The following is an 18,409-nucleotide window of genomic DNA, read 5'->3' on the forward strand; positions in this document are numbered from 1 at the left end:
TTTACCTCTTAACATGTTATTGTGCGAAAAATCAAAGTATGAAGAGATTCCTGCTTTAAGCACGCCATGTGCTGTTGCATCACATATCCTGCAGCGCTAAAGCTTCTTGCACTGCTCGCGTTGGCCGCACGGGCACACCACATCTGCCTTGGTCGGCAGCCTTTCTTATTAACTTCCACCACTGGAGCAAATCTAGGATGTCTTTGTGGACCTCTTCAGAATGACCATAGCTGTCCAGCTCATCCCTTAATTTCTCTCGTTCTCGAACGTCGTGCCACTCTTCAATGCCATCTATAAAACTCCTCTCTGAGGGCTTCTCCGTGCAGTTTTCAGCAGTGTATGTTATGCACGGTTTGCACCGTGCTCGTTTTTTCCATATTATAATGCAAAATGCCTTCCAAGCGATGTTGTACCGGTAGAAGGTGGCCATTGGACGACGCGGTTACGAGTGGCAAGAGGTGGACGAAGCGATTTCAATATATTTGCGCGGTTCGCTCGAGTTTGGTAATAAAGGCGCGACTAAGCTTCTCGAAGCTTACTCATTGGATGCATATGGTTAGAGGTAAGGAGACATTACCCGGCACGGAATCTGTCAGTGTCCTTTTTCAAGCCAGATATTTCGTCAAGCGAATATACTTCACGCCACGCCTTGTTTAATGGACATATTCCTGCACATTCAAACGATGTTGCGGAAGCATCATGTAGCTTAGGGCCTCAAATACGTGGCTCGCGGACCCCTCGCTAGCGGCCCTCCGCCCGCACATGACTGTCTTCATCCCTTTTTTTTTCTTTATAAGTATGTTCTTGAGATACACAGGCACGACAGATCGAAAGCATATTTTTCGTGAGGCACCCCCTGCGGTGTCAGTGTGTTGATACATCACCGTGAAAGAAAAGCTATATTTCAGAATCGGCGTCGAGATTTTAGTCATTATGGGTGATACGAAATGACTGGTTCCCCAGACGTGAAAGAGAGACGTCCGTTTAATGGCAATACTAAAGGCGAACTGCTGCGCCGGCCACGTGCACGTGCCCTCGATGCCCCTCGGTTTCCTCTTCTTCGATAGAGTCTGGCGCGCTCCAAGTTGCTCCGTTCCGCACTAGTTTGCAACAATTGATATCCATATGTTTTTGGAATCCTGCCGCCAAATCCCCTTCAGAAATGATCTCGTATACGAGATATGGGAAACGTCTGCTGTGAAATGACGGTAGTTTTAAAACCTGTTCCCCCCTCCCGCGCTCCTACCTTCGTCATTGCCCTAGCCTTGCGGGAGTAAATTTTCGTGAATGCGGCCCGTTAGCTGAGGTGAGTTTGAGGCCCCTGATATGGCGCAACAAGACGAGCAGGCTGTGCATGTCCATCTCGCGCCACATGACCACTGGGAGCCGTCACAGAGTCACAGAAAAATAATGTGCCTTTATAGGGATTCTATGTATCAAGATTCCGTGCAGTCCTTTCGTTTTAGAGGGGGGCTTTAACTTTCAACGTTTCCCCGCTTTGGAGCTCTGTGATCGCTCTTGCGATGACATCTCATAGCGCGAGTCCTGTTTTCCTCGTCTTTGTCTTTGTGTTTTTAGCGCAGTTTTAGTCGTCATAATGAATCTTACAGGGGCGTAGCCAAGGGGGGGGTTGGGGGGGTTCAAACCCCCCCCCCCCCCCCCGAAATTTTTCAGTTTTGCTTGCGTATATAGGCACGCACACATACAAACGCACGCACGAACGTACATGAAGTATGGTTGAACCCCCCCCGAAAAAAATTTCTGGCTACGCCCCTGGAATCTTAACCAACTAGCCCGACTTGGTGCTCTACATCTCATAGGTATAATTTTATTATACATTTATTACTGCGATTACAGAGTAACATTTGGGATATAAAATAATAACGAAAACAAATAAAGCCCGGAATAGCGAGATGTTACATGTAGGCGCCTGGTCTATATATTTTTGGTTCGCCCGTTTCAGATAAATCAAGCAGTTCATATGCAAGAAGCAAAAGAAGTTCAGTACTTATCCCTCACAAAACTTCTCCAAATAGCTTACCCCACATAAAGAAAAGCATTTTTTCGAGATAAAATGTGGGACATATATGTTTGCACAGCGTTTGCGGAGCAAGGCACATTAAAGAGAAAAATGATTTTTCTATTATCAGTAAATTACTCTTTTACCATTCCAAAAGCACCAAGCTCGCCGGGATAAGACTCTCGGTAAGAGAGAACTCGCAGGAAAATGCAGGTAACGACGCCAACTTGAAATTCACGCAGCAAACACCGTGATGTCATACATTCTGACGGCATCTACTGGGCCACGTAGTTTATAGTGGGTAAAAATTAAATACATTGACCTCTGAGGGGGTCATAGACTTAACATACCAAGTTTCTAGAAATTTCGTTGAGCCAATGTCCCCAAAATACGACAAATACAGTTTGAAATTCGCGACGTCAAGTGCGGAGATTTCAGCGCGAAATTTCAAAATGGATCTTTGACCTTGATTTTCTCCTTTAATAATAAACGCATTGATGGTGGAATTAATGACGTTCGGTTTCTCAGAGTACACTTTATCGATCTCAACCGATTCAGTGTTTCACTTTAATGACCCTTTAAGAACGGAGCAAAGTTCAAGCCTGGCCCGACCCGAGCCCGCCACCTCAAACCCGGGGCCGGCCCTAAGCCCGGAGCTTCAGGCCCGAGCCCGCCGTGAAAACTACTTTACCCGGCCCGGCCCGGCCCACGGGCCGTGGGCCGGGCCGGGCCTGGGTTTTCGGGTAGGCCCGAGCCCGTGCAGTGCTCTAGTCCTAAATATAGCATCTTTGAAGCTCGGGATCAGAGCGAGTGAGCTCTCCGATAACAGCCAACAAGCGTCGTCTTTTTTCTTGCCGATCGGGATGGCTTGCCAGATACGAGCCTTATCGAAGACATCCGCTTCCTGAACGATCGCGATCGCTTGCAAGATAACTCAAGCTCGCTACTGCTACCGCTTCTACAGCTAATCATGCTTGTTACTTGACACGCGGCGATAACAAAAACGCCATATCGGGCGCTAACGCACAGCACACGCGAGAAAATACAGAACTACACCGCGCAGTCACAGAACACCCTGACAACATTGCGCGATACGATGTGTTGTGGTTCATGGTTCCCGCATGCCACGCATTAGCCGGATTCTCTCCCACTTCACCGCTCCGAAGGCGATGACAGCATCGAGGTGCGCCACTTCCCCGCAGCCGCACCAGCTGTTCGATTTGAAAAATGCGTTCACAAAATATCGAGCCAGCGCTACCGCGACTTTCGTTGCCTTTTAATAAAGTTACTGTGGATTTTCCCTGATGGGAGCACAGTTTCCCTGAGTTTTCCCTGAGAATTTCCAGACTACCCAAAATCCCTGAGAATTCCCGGTTTTCCCGGTTTTCCCGGTCGGTAGACACCCTGGCTTCAATACTTATGGAGAAAGAGAAAACAGCCAAACATTGTATATGGTATCACATTTATTGCCACCAAAAGGTACACAACACCAATAAACAGTTGTTGTTTCAAAGTGCACTGAATTAGCAAGACATACAAACTGAGTTTTGTTCTACCTAGCAACCAAACTCGAAAGTGTTCTTTTACAACAAATGAGGCTGCTCTTTTCTCATTAAGAAACACAGATGCATAATTTGTGACGAACCCAGCAAACAGAAATTACCAGGCAAAAGGTGTTTGTGGTGGTATTGGTGGTGGAAATGTCCCAACAAGAGAGTGAGGAAATTAGAAACGCTTCTATGTGAACAAGCACAATGTGCACTTCTATTTCCAGAATGTGTACATGAAACAGCGTTAAATTTTGTGCGTTCTTAATAAAGGACACAACATTAGGACACACAATAATAGAATACAAAAAAACGTCAAAGATGATAGGTGACCAGCATTAAATACACAAAAGCCATTGGTGACAACAGCCCAAGTTACATATAAAAATATAAACAGCAGCATCAAATAAATATCACATTCAGTAATGCAACCTAGTATATAAACAGTGAGTGACTAGATTTTAAGACGGCAGACTTTAAGATGTTGTACAGCATGACAATGGAATGTTCGTTTTTTTAAAGAGGGGTATTGAGCTTCAAGGCTGTAATGACAGCTGTTGGGACTCTTAGACCCATTCTTGCCCAGCACATTGCAGACTTCTTTCATGCTGGATGACGAATGGAGTCATATTGGTGATAACATGGTGAGATCTGCACATTCATTATACAGTGATTCTATGATGAGACATGAATCTGTGGACACATGAATTGCAATGGTGCAGGCACAACAGCATGTAATGCAGACTCAACTACACAACACTGCAGTTTTCGTACAACAGTGGCACTGACAGTAATTACCGGTTACAGTACAACCATGATATAACGAATTATCGGTTATGACAAAGCTAATGAACAATTGCGCTGCAATTTGCAGTGCTGCAAACACACTTAAAACGCATTCCCGGATATGACGCTCATGAGGTTTGACAGTATGAGTAGCACTGTCTATGTTATCGTGCATTGAAGATGCATAAAATCAGCTCATACAGAGCAATAACTATGTTCATGTGGATTCTGTGAAAGCATAGTGTATTAAGTTATCATAATTCACATTCCCCGCACACAAATGTTTAGATGAGCGTGTCATTTCCTGTCAGGTAAGGTGATGGCACCTAGTGTGCCTCTGAAAGTGACAGCACGTTGTCATTATGGAAATGCATGATTTCTCAATGTGTTTGCAACTGCTCACACGTACAGCGTCAGCCAAGAGCATCTTTCTACTGCTCTCTTTTTAACGTGAACCTTGATACGTTAATGACATGGATCAAGAAAGATTTTTTGAGGGTAAGTAACATACCAAGTAAAATGAAATTGCATGTAACCAGCTCCATCAGCTGTCATATTTATTTTAATGTTTCACAGTGGATTGGTAGCTGCCAACAATTGTTTGGACAGTTGTCATCTCGCAGTGTTACCGTAACTCATGATATGATACGCTCCCGTTTACGCATACCCGGGTGTGACCCCAAAATTTGCATTTTCAACACGATTAAGAGGCACGTTGTAGTGGGGGGCTTTGGTTAACTTTGACCACATGGGGTTCTGTAACATGTACTACTTAAGTGTGAGTACACCGGTGTTCTTACATTTCACGCTCATCGAAACGCAGACACCGTGGCTAGGAGTCGAACCTGTGTCCTGTTAGATGCAACCGCAGCATTTGAATAACTTATCAATAATAGTGTGTACAAGTACACCATGTGTGCCATCTTAATGTCATCAAGCACATAATTAGTCGTAAAACCTGCTCACTGGAGGATCAGCATGCAAATGCGGTATTCGCTGAAGTGATTATCTCTCACTCTGACACTGTTCTCATATAGTACTATTCTGCTTTGAACAAGCAACATCGATAAGTAATATTTTGTAACGATCTGCACTATCCGTAGATGGCAGAGTGACGTGGCAGCATTTGCACCAGATCATTTTGCATCATGACGCTCTTGATTTTTATAATGAAAAAGTTAAGTCCTCAACATGAAATTTTACTTCTGTGCTAATTAGAACATAATTTCTGCTTTCTCTTAAGGATTTTATGCTTTCCTTCAATTGGTTGAGCGGTCGTGCAATTACAGTGTTTGAGATTTACATAAATTACATATCATCCTGGATCAAAATCCAAACTGCCGAAGTTTTAGTGAAAGTATTATGCATACAGAACATAAAAGCAGGTAATTCTCAACCAAAATTAAGTGCAGTTTTCTTCATTAAGATTAGGCACCTAAGTGGACTACTGTGAAAGAAGCCTTGGACGTGTTTGTTGGCTAAGTGGACACTGTGGCAAACTCATTTACAGCATCAGCATTCACGGCTCTATTTAAGCTGTTAAACCGTTGTTACTTTGATCAAGTGCTCACTGCAGATGAATACAATGACAGCCTTTACTTGTTCATTCCTAGAAAGGGAAATTTAAATGCAAAGGATGAGTCAGCTGCAATTCCATGATGCCACTGCAAATTTATTCTTGATGTTGTTTGTATTTAGGGGCATCGACCTGCAAATGAAAACTTTTTTGACAGGCCTGCGAGGTGCCCTGTTAATTTATGAGACATGGAGAACATTCTTTGCATAGAAGCATTGGCAGCTGGAATTGCTTATGCAGTTTTTGTTTCTTCTTTGCAGAAGTTACCGAGCGAAGAAAGCACACCGGAACCTAGTAGGTGCACTTGCCTCGCTACTGCCAACACCCTCTCAAAAGTTCTTCAGGCCTTTCCATACCCTCGTTTCCTTGCACACTATGTTGTGCTGTCTGACTACATGTTTTTTCTCTGTGTGCTGGCCCAGGTATGATGCTGCCTGATGCAAGCCCAGGCATGAATGCTGCATTTGCACATTGCGAAATGCAGCATTCTTACGTATGCAACACCGTTATGGATGCAAAGCTTGCTATTTTCATTTCGCGCATGAGTTTTCCTGTGTTCGTACCCATGCGAGTGTTCCTTTTGTGGTGTGCTCGTATGGACCCCTTAACCCTTTTAGACGAGCAAAGCTCGTCCTTGACAAACTGTACCCAAACCGTTTTCAATGAGTGTGGCTTGTTTGCTTCAGATATTACCTCCCTGTGAGCATTTCGCACGAAACACGCTCGTTTCCAAGCTAGTTTGTGTGAATGCACAGATGGCAGCACTTTCTTGGCAATTTCTTTATTTTAACTGCCATTTCACATTTCTTCCCGACTTGTGTTTACAAAATGTTGTCCAGTGAAGGCGATGCGTGCATTCCTTGTGCATAATCGCAGAAAAAAAGCCTTTCGTCATCGTACAGCCCTTCCAGTGCTCATTATTCAGATAACGAAGTTTACTTCGATGACTCGACGTGTCATATTCACTAGTTTCTCGATGATGACATTATTTTGAGGATCATGAAAAACACTAATAGGTCATTGGACAATAAACTTCGTTATGCCAATTTCACTTAATATACATTTCAGTTTTTTTGTCATTCAAGACATGCTTTTCAAAAGCAAAATATTCAATATCAAGCTGAAAAAAACATAACCGCTTTATTTTTTGAAAATTTTTCTGTCTAGAATGTTTACAGGGTTAATGCACAATGCAACGCTTGGCACGAATTGCAACGCATCGCAATGACTGCATCTTTGTGCAACATGGGCTGGTGTTCCCGACTGCTGTGGAAACTATGACAATGGGCCAACAGTACGCGCGTATTTGTTCCCAAGTGATGACGCACAGAAGAAAGTATGGTTGCGAGCAGTTCCAGGAAAGGATTTCACAAAAACAGTGCGTTCGAAGGTAAGACATTGTAATTTTGCTTTACCGGGCAGGCAAATGTTTCTTCCTTGTTAGCAGCTGCAATTGCCAAAAGCTGTAATTGTTGAAACAGAATGCTCTTTTCGTATGTGATGGGAACACTTAAACATGACATATAAACAAGGACCCAGAATTTGTCTATTCATAGACAATTGTACTGCGCACCATGTTGAAGGCTTCGAGTTGTCCAACATTGTACTGCAGTATTTACTCACTAACTGCGAATTACCCATACAGCTCCTTGACAGCGGAACTGTTAATACAGTGGACGTTCACTAAACGAAACTTGCATAAATGAAAACATCTCTCAAACGAAGCAGTCGAAAAAAAAGCAACTGGTTTTCAATAAAATCTGTACTAAGTTCTGCTCGACACTTGGAACACCAGTTTGCGAGCAACACAGATAAACAAAACTGAAACTGAGCGTCATGCTGATATCGTTACTGTCGCTACCCAGAATCCAATCCGATCCAGTACGTGGTCACACCGTGCACGTGGACACCATTTGGAGCTTTATGTGTTCGTCCAGTGTTAGTTTGTCGCTTTTGACATGCATGGCTCTTTGTGTGCAATATGGAAGAAACCACTAAAAAGGGCCCACATAAAGCATTGTCTTCATATGCCAAAATGAAAGTTCGTGCAGACATGAAGTGTGGCTAGGAGTCGAAGATGGCCATTGTGAAAAGGCACCCCAAGATGCACTCTTTTGAGGATTCTGAAGGATCGCAACAAGCTTGAGAAGGCATACAACAGCGGTGCTTTCAGCCCCAATAGGAAAAGGATGCATCTAGCCGACCCTGAGAAGGCGCTCTTCCTGTGCTTCAAGCGTGCCCAAAGCTCCAACCTTCCAGTGACCGGGCCTATTTTTAAGGAGAAGGCGAGAGACATCGCACTCGAGATGGGAATCGAAAACTTCAAATTCAGTGCCACTGCTTTGTGTTCCGCACCATAGCAGGTGAAAGTGCTGGGGTGGATAAAATTTTTGCACTAACTGGCAGCTGCAGAAGCTCCAAGATGGCCTCTCAGATTATGGGCCCAGTGACATCTTCAATGTGGACGAAATGGCACTTTTTCATAAGCTTCTTCCCAAGAAGATTCTCAACTTTAAAGGTGAGAAGTGCACAGGAGGAAAGTTCAGCATGGACCGCGCCACTGACTGGTGGGAGCCAAAGTTGAGGGGTCCAAAAAACTGAAGCTTCTGGTTATCGGCAAAGCAAAGAGACCTCGATCTTTTAAAGGTGTGAAAGGCCTGCTGGTATTGTCCGAAGCAAATACCAAGGCCTGGCTGATGCAGGCAATTTTTGAAACCTGGTCGAGGGAGAGGGTCGTTGAGTTTACCAGAAAAGGCAGAAATGTTGTGATTATTATGGACAATTGCCCAGTGCATGGTTAAATGCGAGATCTGAATTCTATTTAGCTGAAGCTCCTACCTGCTAATGTAACAGTTGTGCTCCAGTCTATGAATTGGAGTGTTATATGAAATTTGAGGGTGTTTTAACGTCGCCACGTCCTGGGAAGGATGATGCTATGTACGGACAGGGACGAAGGGTACGCCCTAGACATCCTTTAAGCCATCCACATCTTGGCCCACTTGTGGGATGAAGTTGCGTCTATGACAATTCACAGATGCTTCAGTCACGTGGCTGTGAAATGGCCAATTAGCCCACACACTGTGCTGCCTGCAACTGTGAGGCACAATTTCATCTCACAATGATATTGGGGTAGGAGCAAGAACCCACATGCTTGAGAAACTTTAGAAGCATATTTTATTAGAAGAGGTAGCGCCTGTGTAAGTGACACATTTACATCACTCTACAGTGCTGAAATGTCTTGTGTGACAAATCAGATGCCTTAGTTTGGGTCTTCACATTTTGCATTTATCGTGCCTGCACATTTGTGATATTTGTGATCCTATATATTGTATCGCCCTACATGAAATAAATCAGTTGGTAGTTTGCGCTCTATCAGTTTTGTGTGTCTTCTTTTGTGTTGTCTTTTTCTTAATTTCGTGCAGTTCACAATCATTTACTAGTTTACTTCTCTAAGGAAGTGGCCATGAACCAACAGTAATTGTACGCCAACAGTGCTGAAGCGCATGCTGTTTTTGGTGGCTGAGAAGTGCGGCAATGTGACAATGGACGATCACGAAGCTATTGATGAGGACGTTGTCACCTGCTGTGAGGACACTTTAGCAGATGAAGTTGAAGGAGGCACCGGTGATGACACTGAAGAGCAGATCGACAATGATGACCACCACTGCTGACTACAAAGGCAAACCAGGCAGTAGAATAACTGCAGCAGTACTTCCAGAAAGTGGGCTGCTTGGAGCATGGGTAGGGTGGCTAGAATGGGGAGGTGTGATGACCACGGCGGCGGCCTCTTGCCTAGCGAGGCCTCGCTGCGCGTTCTCGCTGCTGGGGGGAAATTTGGCGCGACAGTCTGGGGCGTTGTTGGCATGTGCCGACTGTGAGCATGTGCTGCTCGTCTCGTAGGTAACGGAGCAGCACAAGTTAGCTGTCGCTGTTCGTGAAGTACGACCTGTTTTTCTTTCGTTTCCCGATTTCTTGAAGGAGATGGTGTCAGCGGATGTCGTCGATTTTTGAACCGCTCTGATGAATGGCGTCGACGGGGAAAAAACGCAGAGGTGGTGCTTTGTGCCAGGTGCGATGGCAGCTACAAGTCCTGCGGTGAAAGACTCTCTCTCTTTCGTGCACCTGCCTGTAAGGATAAATTTGAGAAGTGGGCACGTGCCATACCAAGGGCCGACAAGCCACTGCAAGAGAATTCTGCAGTTTGCAAAAGGCATTTTGACCCAAGGTACGTATGGAATACGGACATGTTTAAGCATATAGAAAAGTTGAGGTTTCTACAAGTTAACACATTGGCGTGTTTAACGGCCCGGTGTGGCACACGGGTCATGAACAGCAGAACTGCAGTGGAAAGAGCCAGACTAATTCAGATGATCGGTTGTTCTTGATCTCACATTGGCATCTTGCTCCACGTGGGCCCATTTTGCATTCCGCCTCCATCGACCCGCGGCTCGATGTGTGTCACCTAACGTTGCAACACTTGCACATACCTACTGTTTCGTTGCTTGGAAATCCGAAATGTCTTCATTACAGAGGCTGCGCTCACTTTTTATTATGTTTTTGCAGGTTTATCACGAGACACTACGTGCACGTTGTGAATGGAAATGAGGTCCACATACCATGCGATATGCCTGCCCTTAAGGAAAGTGCTATCCCAACAATTTTCCCGAACCTTCCAAAGTACATAACGAGAACTGTGCCAAAAGAGAGGAAGAGGAGATGGGACAATGCTCTTCCGTGCCTGCAAAGAAGAGCCGCGAAGACATTGATGATTCAGCACGCGAATCGGTTCAGCTCACTCCTCATGACGAACTGGACATAGTCAACGATTAAGTACCTCGGAAACACTTCATTTTTGGTCTTCGACTACCATCGGGGTGTTGGTCACATCAGACGTTCCAAACCGAAAACATAGCGAGTTACCAAACAGCTGAATATCATAAAAGCAAAGTACCTCCTGTTGCCTTCAACAAGACAGCTGTGTTTGAAATTGAAGAGCGAAATTCACCCTCCTGCACCATTTTCCTGGCTGGTCACCTTCACTGTCAGTGCACCGTTGAGTGAGGAAGAGGCCCAAGAGTTTCTGGTGTATGCAGAAAAACTTTCTGTGTGTTGTGGAGTTGGAAAGACCGATGAGTTTAAGCGATTAGATGTGTCTGACTGCTCAACATTGTCAGCAAATGGCCTGTTCTCCGCTGTGTGTGATGGATCTGTGTCACGAGGTATGTTGTGTTTTGGTACATACCTCTTGGGTATCACAATTGTGAAAGATTATTTCATATACTTCACATGTCGTCCATTTTGGTGTTTCTCCCAGGTATGCCGGCCCATATGCCTCAGCGGTGTTTGAAGAGCAGAAAAGTGAGGCGCCCTGTGTTATGTAATGTTTTAATGTACTGTTTCGAATAAACTTGTATCAAGCCATCAGTCTTGTAGTCTTGTACTTTATTGCATTCTTCTACCGCACTGCATAAAAATTGCATTGACTTCCGCTCTTTAAAGTACTATTACAATAGAAAATGTATAACAAATCTGCGAGCGACACACGCAGGGTTGTTCCCACCTGCTGGTCGGCGGGAGGGATTCATTCCTTTAAACTGCTATTCGCGTGACTAGCGCGCCCACCTCGCAAGAAGTGGCCGTGAAACCCGCACTCTGTATTGGCTTCATGGTCGGCGCTTGCAGATAACACGTGAAATTATAGCGCTGAATTATTTCATAAACTTTCTCGACGTCAACATCATTGAAAATACTACAGTGGTAAAACTGAGCCCAGAGACAAGCAGACGACGCGAGAAGAGCACAACGCCCCCGCCGGCAGCGTCACCGCGTGGCAGGAACGCGCTTTTGGGCCAGCCTCCGGAGGCCGGTCATCACACCTCGCCATTCTAGCCACCCTAGCATGGTTGCAGCCCAAACAAGATGAATGCTGACTTGGTGAAGCAGTGCCACATCAAGCCGAAGCAAACTACCTTGCACAGCTTTTTTGGGAGCCATGACCCTTAAATGAAACTGCTAATAAATGAAACAGACTTCACTGTCCCTGTCGAGCTTCATTTAAAGGGAGTGTACAGTAGTCTGAAGTGTTCGCACCAGCGTATTACTTATCCAAAAGCTGCTTCTGAACATTTGTCTTCAGCGGCAAACAAAGGTGGACATTGTTCAAGCAGTTGAGATGCTTGAAGCGCCCTGGCGAGAAACAAGAGTGGACACTGTTAGCAATTGCTTCAGGAAGACCCGGACCCGCATCACAAAAGAGGTTCAGGCTGCGCAAATTCACAGTGGAAAAGAGGAGCCTTCAGGCCTGCCCGATCCAACAGCACCTAGAAGAGAGAAGGCCTTCCTGATGTCACCACAGTGAGATTGGCGGTGGATTGAGGGGAGGTTAGCGGAGGTCGAGGGAGCCGACTGAAACGACGAGAGAGCGACATGGGTTGTCACTGCTTATGGCTGTCGACTTGTGCGGGGCCAATCGCATGCTTGGGCACAACTGCGGTAGTTTTTTTAGCAACCAAGTTGACAAATACTTACTCAGATAGTTTCAGATGTTTATAGTTTCAGATGTTTATAGCCGAAAGCGTGTGTTGTGCTCTGGCAACATTGCGCTCAAACCACATTGTTTTGGTGGCGGTCACAAGCGAATGAGCTGTCACTAGTAAAGTCCCTAGATTTTTCCCTGTTCTTTCTTAAGTACCGACAACCATTGAAGCGCCGGCGAGGAATCTCATTGGGTAACGCTCGTTTTCGGTAGCCATGTTCTTCCTAACTCTTTTCCGGCACCTGGTGAAACGCGTCCCCCATTCACTAATGACAGGGGGTTGACGGGAGGAGAAAGGCGCGTCGCGGGAGCATATTGTCCGCTGAAAAATGCGTGGCTAATGTACTTAGACGCACATGGCTTTGTAAAACTTCCAAGTTAGGAAGAAAATGGCGTCGGACGCCAGCTGCGCGTGAGAGAGGGCCGTGAAAGGAGGCAGTTGTCGGTACTTAAGTAAAAAAGAAAAATCTAGGGACTTTAGTCACTAGGGTTATGGTGGCTAGAGGGGGAGGTGGCGTGAGCGCCATAGCGGCGGCAGAGAGAGCGCTGCCTTGCTTCATGAAACGGCCGCGGACACTTGGCGGCGTTGCTGCAGGCAGTTCGATGGTCGCTGCGCAGCGCTCATGTGCTTTAATTCGTGCTGTGCTGCGTTCTGTCGTGTGTGCTTCGCTCGTTCTCCGCGCCGTTTTACAAAACACTATGTGGATTGTTCTTGCAAGTTTTCGTGTGTTACTGCCAACATTATGGACTCGGGCGATAAGAAGAAGAAAACGACGCAGACACACTGCTTTGCATCCGGCTGTTCGTCCGGGTACGTCTCGTCAAGGAGATCTGGTCAACGTGTGTCGTTGTTTTCCATGCCGAAAGAGCCCGAACGCGTAAAAGCATGACAGCGTGCAGTGCCGCGTGCAGATCAAGTCCTCGACGCAAGCTCAAGAATCTGCGAGCTGCATTTTGATGAGCAGTATACTGTGCAATCGTTTACGCACACGATCAACGGCGTGACAGTGATGATTCCTCGCGATCGACCTGTGCTGGCAAGCGATGAGATTCCGACTGTGTTCCCCAACCTCCCTCAGTATTTGTCAAAGAAGGCACCCCAGAAAAGAAAGTCGAAAACGTCGACTTGTGGCCTTCCTGTGACGTCTCCCAGGCACGAGGCAAGTAACGCCGCGTGTGCTGACGAGGTAGACGTTTTAGAAGAAAGAAGCACGTCGCCCAAAGTCAACTTCCCAGCGCAGCCAGTGCTGCCTGATGTGGGGAACTGCCGATTGCCCAGTGCTTACTGGACGCGGCAGCCGATTGGTGGGGTGGGCTATGTCACAGCCTTCACAGTATCGCGAAAGCTTATATTGTGAAAAAGTGGTATTGTTCGTTGCGAATGACAGTTCAATTCACGCAAACATTTTCGTGCAAGCCACAAAAGTAAATTCACTTGAGATCAATGACGTGGCAATGGCGGAAGATCTGCTTCGGCATGTTGACAAGCTCATCCCATGCAAAGGATTTGGAGAAGGTGAGTTCAGCCCCAACCAGAAGCGCAGAGAGAAGACACATGGTGGCAAAGTATTCAGTGCTTCTTGCTTCGGTGTTGCACAGTCAGCAAAGCAGGCATGTGCACAGTGCAAGTATCTCAGGAAGCTCCTGCAGAATCAGGCTTCCTACAGAAGGACAGGTAATACTCCTGGTCGGACAGTGTCATACAAGCTAAAGCTTCGAACTGTGTAACTGAAAAGAAGCAGGCTCACAATCCTCAAAGGAAAGTCTGTGATCCCGAGCCTAAATGGAAAAAAATGTGCAGATCGACTCGAAAATCTTTGAGAAAGCAGTACAAGCTCTGCCTGTAAAGCAGCAGCAACAGGTCACAGCATGTCTGGCAGCATGCAAGCGCAAAAGCACGAAAGGGATGAAATGGGTATTGGAATGTGCAGTTATGTGCATGAAGAGCTCCCGGCTCTACAAACATATAAGAAAGCACAAAATCATGGTTCTGCCCTCTCGTATATCCCTTCGTTGTTTCCTGAGAAAGTACAGAAGTGGATTTGGACTGAGCAGCAAGTTGTTGGCTGCTGTAAAAGAGAAAACCAAAACAATGGACCCTTTGAAATGCCATGGCAGACTTCTGTTTGATGGAACGGAAATTTGGGCAAGTTGGTTTGCATTCATTATAAAAACAGCGCAACAGCACGAGGACAGAATGAAAGAAACAACGGGACAGGCGCTGACTCGCAACTGAGAAGTTTATTAGAAAAAAACAGATACTTAAGTACAGAAAGACACGCGGCATTGACAACAAAAAACCAGAGTGATAGCCAAACTAGCATCTGCGCTTCTGTCCAGAGAAAATTGGAGAACACAAAGGGGGCTTCCGGCGTGTGTGGCGTCAAGCATAGGGCTGCGTTTGTTCCGTGCAAGATGGGGGTCGTATATGATTTGCCAATGTCATGTAGGAAGTAAATAGGGCAGATGGGGCGCTGGATTAATGTCGGTCTGATAGATTGTCACATATCGGGGCGCATTGCAATGCATGTGATGGTGAGCCCTGCTTTGAAGAGTGTACAATCATTCACCGTCATAAGAATCAACTCAACAGGGAAATCATCGAAGCATATCACATTTGTAAAGAAAAAGATTCGTGCATTAGCCATCCTTCAGTGTCATTGTCACAAAGTGAACAGAGCTATCTGCGGGCATCATTTGGTGACTAGACGTTTCTCACGTGCATGTTGGTGGCAACCATGTGGCATATACATGATCTAGTTAGGCTATCACTCTGGTTTTCGGTTGTCAATGTCACGTGTCTTTCTGGACTTAAGTATCTGTTTTTTCGAATAAACTTCTCAGTTGCGAGTCAGCGCCCGTCCCGTTGTTTCTTTCATTCTGTCTTCGTGTTGCTGCACTGTTTGAAGAATTGAAGCTCTCCGAAAATCTCAGCCTTGCATCAAATGGGAAAATTGAAGGCTTTGTGGATCTCGGTGAATTCACACCTGAAGACCAGCGCATGCTCACTTGTGACCATGGTCTTGTGGTGATGTTTCAACCGTTTAGTGGCAAGTGGCACCAAATTGTTGGTGTGTTTGCTTCACATAGCAATGTACAAGCAGATATACTTTCCAAGATCATACTTGAAGCTGTGCTATTATGTGAGAACGCTGGACTATATGTAGATTTTATAACATGTGATGGGGCTGCCTGGAACAGGAGCATGTGGCATTCGTTTGGTGTGTGTGGAAAAAAGGGCAAGGCAGTGTGCAGGAGGTAGCACCCAAATGATGCTGAACGTTTTGTTTACTTCATTTCCGACCTCCCCCACCTTCTCAAATGTGTGCGGAATGGTTTCATGCGCAAAGACTTCAATCTGCCAGAAGGATGTGCTAGTGTAGCCCATATAGATTGTGCTAGAAGGTGCGACGACACGCATGACACCGCACTTAAAGCAATGCCACACATGAACCAGTCAGTTGTGCGACCCAATTGCTTCGAGAGCATGAGAGTCAATATTGCTTTCCGGTTGTTCAGTGATGAAGTGCTCAGAGGTTTATTCTTGTACAAGAATGAAATACAAAGTAGGTATGGTGACGCAACTGCCACTTCCGTCTTTATCGAAAGAATGCGAAGAATAATCGAGGCCACGATATCGAGATGCAGTTCAGGCGCTCTGAGGCCAGGAAACACTCATCATGGTTCTATTGAAAGCTTCTTGGAATATTTGGATGAGTGGGAAGAAGCAGCTACATCCGAAGGCTACCTAAGCCAGAGCACAGCTCAAGGCCTTCGGGCCACTCTTGCAACACACTGCATTTGTTGGATTATGTAGTTACCAAGCTTAACTACCATTACCCCAGTTGTGCCAAGACTCAATTGAAAGGCTTTTTGGGATTGTGCAACAAATGTCAGGGTGTAATGACCACCCTACTCCAAGCCAGTTTTTAATCTCAGTAAACACACTAAGTTTCCAAAACCTCATTAAGTCACCTACACATGGAAATGTGTCTTCAGTATTCTTGAGAAACTTGGTAGGAACTGATGATGCCAACAATACTCCTCAGCAAAGAGTCGATGAGCTTCTTGACATAGGCAATCTTTCTGAGGCTCATGACGTGCTAAATGGTTGTGACCTCCCTGGCCACATTTCGATGGCTGTGCAAGCCAGCGACTCGAGGCTCATATATTACATGGCTGGCTATGTGGCAAGACGAAGTACTGCCAGCATTAAGTGCACGGATTGTTGCCGACAGTTGCTTAAAGAAAAGGATGGGTCACCTCCAGCAACAGCATCTCTCACTAAAGCACCCATCAGAGCAGCTGAATGCACTTGTGACAACACTTGAAAACACATTTACATGCTGCTTTAGTTTAAAGCAGGAGAACAGCGATAGCCTGGAGTTCGTGTCATTCCTTCAGCTCGCAAAGCTGACTCTTGTTGGATGTGCCGAGCACAACACAATTCTCGCCAACAAGGTAATCAAGTACGTGTTGACTAGGCTTCATTTCCAAGTGAAAAGCCAGAATTCTTTACGAAGTGAAAGGCAGAAGCGAATGAAATTGCTGAAATTGAGACGTGTATTGTAATCAAGTTCAGTGCTTATATTTTGAATTTTTTTCAGCAGAAAGTTTTTGCATCAGTGCCATAGCACGATAAAAATGCTGTTATTTGTACTTGGAAGGGTAGCGCTAATAGACATGGACTAGAGGAAGACGCACAGACGGAAGCGCTTCCGTCTGTGTGTCCGTGTGTCTTCCTTTAGACCGTGTCTACTAGCGCTACCCTTCCAAGTATGTATTTCCAACTCGCCCAAAAACAGCACTCCTATAATGCTGTTATTGGTTGTCTTTGTGGATTGTAGTGTCTCATCTTGTAAAACAACTGGTCCCAGTCTTGACGTCACCTGCTCCTCATACATCATTCCAGTGTCCAAACGAATCTCATGAGTAATAGCAGATGCTTTTTCTTCATTTTTTTTTTTGCAAGATACATCACACTATCTGTATTTGCATTCCGTTACTATGGCACTGTTTAAGGCAAAACTTCTGTGATTTTTCAATAGAACTGTGGATGATATTTTATTTTATTGTATATACATCCCGGCCGCGGCGGCTACATTTTCGATGGAGGCGAAAATGTTTGAGGCCCGTGTACTTAGATTTAGGTGCACGTTAAAGAACCCCAGGTGGTCGAAATTTCCGGAGCCCTCCACTACGGCGTCTCTCATAATCATATCGTGGTTTTGGGACGTTAAACCCCAGATATTATTATATTATTTTATTGTATATTCTGTTTGTGTTAGATTTCGCAATATGTTCTGTTTTTAAATTGTTTTATTTGTGCATGTGGAATGCGTTTTCTTGCTTCTTTTTGGCTTCGTGTATGTTGCTCAGATTTGAATATGTTATTGTAAATTATTCTGGCATGCAAAATAAATTTTCCTCTCTGAGGTCCGCGTGTAGTGAATAAAAGCGATGTCGTGTTGACACAAGCAGCGGCCATCAAACGTTTGCAATATCTCGGCAATAGTCTTACACCTTAGCCCAGCTACAATTTTAGCGAGTGCGGGTATGAACTTCAGTCGCACAGCGCACACTAGGACGACAGGCTACCGGTTCCAAAAAGCAAGGAGTGCAGTGAAATAAATTATTATAAGATTACAGGGACCATAACGCAAGTATCGGATACTTGTACCCAAGGAGGTTTAAAAAAAATTCTGGAGTGGAAGCTGTCGCAACGCCTTGCCAGCAAAAGTGAAGCCAGCTTTTGCCCACCAAAGAGCTCGGAAACATGCCCTTTTCTGGTGGTGCCTACTTAGGGATCAAACGACTTTGATCTGTTAGTGTAAATACTGCGTTAATTATAAAATAAAAGGCCGTTGTTGGCAACAAAAGTAACCCATTGAGAGGAGTATTGGCGATTGATCTCCAATAAAATTTGCCATGACTTTGAAGCTTAT

At 45.3% G+C, this 18,409-nt stretch overlaps 1 pseudogene; it reads left to right on the top strand.

Annotated features, from left to right (window-relative positions):
• Positions 1-13,919: 13,919 nt before the first annotated feature.
• LOC125759508 (uncharacterized) lies at positions 13,920-17,116 on the top strand (annotated as a pseudogene).
• The last annotated feature ends 1,293 nt before the right edge of the window (positions 17,117-18,409 follow it).

Source organism: Rhipicephalus sanguineus, chromosome 8 (genome assembly GCF_013339695.2).
Source record: "Rhipicephalus sanguineus isolate Rsan-2018 chromosome 8, BIME_Rsan_1.4, whole genome shotgun sequence".
In the NCBI taxonomy this organism is placed as follows: Eukaryota; Metazoa; Arthropoda; class Arachnida; order Ixodida; family Ixodidae; genus Rhipicephalus; species Rhipicephalus sanguineus.